This window comes from Myotis davidii, unplaced genomic scaffold (assembly GCF_000327345.1).
Source record: "Myotis davidii unplaced genomic scaffold, ASM32734v1 scaffold639, whole genome shotgun sequence".
NCBI classification, from domain to species: Eukaryota; Metazoa; Chordata; class Mammalia; order Chiroptera; family Vespertilionidae; genus Myotis; species Myotis davidii.
The window spans coordinates 1,770,759-1,774,532 of NW_006290541.1; the positions used below are offsets into that span (position 1 = coordinate 1,770,759).

The following is a 3,774-nucleotide window of genomic DNA, read 5'->3' on the forward strand; positions in this document are numbered from 1 at the left end:
CAGATTTGATTCTTAAGTATTCCTTTGAAGAGTTGCTTTGATGTAGTGGTGTGCTATTCTGGTTTGTAGATCCTCTAAGGCAGGGGTGGGGAACCATTTTTTTGTGCCAAGGGCCATTTGGATATTTATAGCATTATTCGAGGGCCATATACAGTTAACTTAAAAATTAGCCTCCTATATTTGATCAAACAATTAACTTCAGCCCTAGTGCTTTCACAAGGCCAGATCAAATGATTTATCGGGCCTTGCATTCCCCACCCCTGCTCTAAGGAGAATGGAAAATGGCTTCTCTATTGTTGAGGAAGAAATACCTTGTAGAAGTAACTGTGCCACCTAACTTTGGGTAAGGCCCTTGGAGCCTCAGTTTATGAAATTGGAATATTTGCTTTGGTGGACTCATAAGGTTTGTGAGTATCAGAAAAACAATGAATAGTGAAATCTGATTAATTTTGTCAGTGTATCATGTAAGGAAGTGTTACATTTGGTCTTCACCTCAGAAATCATTTACCAACTGCCCCATTCCAGTGGTGGGAGGATTAGACTTCTAAAAATCTCTCAAATTAAAATTTCAGCTGCTTATATACATTTTTTAAAAAATATGAAATGTGGGACATCTGACTGCCATGAATCAGTATTTCTTGAATGAGGATATGAATGTGTTATGATTAGAGGTTAGATTGACATTTTGTAATGCCCTTGGGGTTTGCCTAACCTTCAAGCTTAATGGCCCTTTTCCATGGTGACATTGGTGTCAGATGGTATTGGACCAAATACTGTCCCCCACTGTTTCTTTGAGTTGTACTTTGAGAATTTGGGTAATATTGTCAGGGTTCAGATGTATTCAAAGCAGTCTAGCTGAGAGTTTTCAGGAGGCCATCCTGTGTGTTTATGTTTAGCTGGATACTAAATTAACCTGCGATTTAAATTAAAAGCTAGTCTAGTCATGCCTAAGATTATCCAATAAGCATTTAGGTCTTTCCTACTTAGTTGAAGGTATTGCGGGAGGGTTTTTATTTTCAACCAAGTAGCTAAAGTCCTAAACATAGGACTATATTTTAAATGCTTTAGTGTCAACATGAGATTTTCTATTTAGGGAAAATAACAGGTTGGATTAATCTGGGTGGGAAAGTAATTGGATTTGTTTTCAGGAGATGTTAATGGTATAAAATTAAGCTATGTCCAGGCAATGCAAAAGCGTGTACCAGAAGACCTTAAATGTTATATCTGCTTTTCTCCTTCTCTATCTTCTAGTAGGTAAAAGTCACAACATGTCTAATTTTTAGTGTGCTCTTGGTTTGGATATTGAGACTTGTGCAGAATTTTTGAGATGAAATGATTTGTCAGTTGCATACACTATAAGAGAAGTTCACAACTAGTTATATAACTCATCTACACCAGTGAATATTGAGTTTTCCAACTTTCTTCAAATCTGATTAAATCAGCTCCTTGCAGATCTAAATTTTGAGACTTTATTGTGCCTTTAATCAGAACAAACCAAAACTTTGTTTGCCAAGCTCTTTCTTTCCTGGATTGTCAGTTTCTTTAAACTAAACCACCTTATTGAAGGTTTGTAGCAGGTGTAGCTTCTCTTTTTTGCTGTCTGTTTTGTCAGATGTACATTTACATGTCTGCTTCATCTTTGGGCCATCAAAGCCTGCTTTGGGTTTGTTGTGTCCCTTTCATGCTTCCAACTTTTTCCCCTCTGTATATCTAGTTCTGGGCCTACCTCCATTTAGTTCTTGAAAAATGAAATTTCCTTAGTCATTGTGTTTGGAAAAAGAGAAGCTTCTCCAGTTAGGAACTTGATTACAATTCTTTTAGGTGTAGGGCAGGTTTTTAGAAACCTGGTTCCTCTAGGTCAGTGATGGAGAACCTTTTGAGCTCGGCGTGTCAGCATTTTGAAAAACCCGAACTTAACTCTGGTGCCGTGTCACATATAGAAATTTGTTGATATTTGCAACCATAGTAAAACAAAGACTTATATTTTTGATGTTTATTTTATATATTTAAATGCCATTTAACAAAGAAAAACCAACCAAAAAAATGAGTTCGCGTGTCACCTCTGACACGCGTGTCATAGGTTCGCCATCACTGCTCTAGGTTCATATATTTTGTGTTTCTTCTTCTCCCTTTTTCTTTGGGATGGGCTTAGTTTTCTTGATGACTTGATTTCTCTTAAAATGCTTCCATTTCTTCAGAAAACTTAAGGTCTAGACACAGCTTAACAAGGTCATCTTAGAATTTTTATCTACTCTAAGGGGTGGCTTCATCTAAGTCTTTAAGACTGAGAGGTGGAAAAGTGCTCTATTGTCCTCTTAAATACAATTTGCCTTTAAGATGGAGTTCATGCTTCCTTTTTGTTTATGTGAAATGAGAAATCAGAAGACATTGATTCATGTAAGTTGGCCATTCTGGTAGTGAAATACTGGAGAAATGACTTCATTTTTGAGCTGCTTTTTATATCTGTAAGATTAGAATCTACTTTTTCAAAATTGGGATGGAGTTTTAATATTTTTAAGAGTGCTCCCAAGGACAACTTCCCTTTTTCTTTAACTTTTTAGCAGTAAGGAATGATCATCTGGTAAGGAATAACTTTAGTAATGTTCTGCTTGTGTTGCCCTCTTTGCCATCTTTTTTTAATAATAGAAATTCATACAGTTAAAGAGCCTCTGTGATGTCTTAATTCTTGTTTTCCTTTTTGGGACACTGCTCTTCATTGATTATTGCTACTCCTTTCAGAATTTATCTTTGTAGCAGATAAGGGATTTAAAAAGAAAAAAAGGCCATGCTGGGCCGCATGGCTCAGTGGTTGAATGTAGATCTATGAACCAGAAGGTCACAATCCAAATCCTGGTGAGGGCACATGCCTGGATTGTAGGCTCAATCCCGTTGTAGGGTGGGTGGAAGGCAGCTGATTCTCTCATTGATGCCCCCCCCCTTTCCTCTCTGAAATCAGTCTGTAATAATAAAAGTGTAATATGCTAATTATAGACCGAACATCTTTCCAGAGGACCTCCCAGATGAAGCCGGGGCTGCGAAGGAAGCCTGGGTCCTGGGTGCCTGCTGGCGGCGGGAGGGAAGCTCAGGTCTTGGGTGCCAGAGGGAAGCCGGTGCTGGCAGCCGGGGGAAGGAAGGACTACTCTTGCATGAATTTTGTGCATCGGGCCTCTAGTAAAAATATTTCTAAAAAATTACAGGTAGTTCTTCTTTATCTCTGGATCTATTGTAAAAGCAAATTCTTAACACAAAAAATCATCTACATTTCTTGGTCTTTTATTGATTTCAGAGAAGAAGAGAGAGGGCGAGAGAGAAAGAGAGAGAGAGAAACATCAGTGATGAGAGAGAATCATTGATCAGCTACCTCTTGCACACCCCACACTGGGGATGGAGCCTGCAACCCAGACATGTGCCCTGACCAGGAATCAAACTGTGACCTCCTTATTCATAGGTTGATGCTCAACCACTGAGTCACACCAGCTGGACTATTAAAGATATACTGGTGGTTTTCTGCTGCTTGAGTAGCACAACTAAAAATAAATTTCAGGGATTGTTTTCTTGAACATTCTGGTTCTTTATATAAGGGGGAAATATCTACAGGGAGACTGGGAGGCCAGAAATTTTAAGGCAAGGTCTTTTGGAATTGGAATGGTTATGAGTTTATGGAAAACTGTTCGGTACTGGAGTAGAATGAAGCTATATTTAGGGAAATGAGTGAAACCTTTTTGTTTCCACTGTACTGTTCAGTTTTGTTGAGTAGTCGATCCGAATTAATTC

General features: G+C 38.4%; 1 protein-coding gene across 1 annotated transcript in view; it reads left to right on the forward strand.

Annotated features, from left to right (window-relative positions):
* The window catches only part of LOC102767393 (chromosome unknown open reading frame, human C16orf72), a gene marked incomplete at its 5' end in the record, with an annotated part of 28,674 nt that overhangs the window by 6,572 nt on the left and 18,328 nt on the right, over nt 1-3,774 (forward strand). The gene's annotated exons all lie outside the window — the stretch shown is intronic.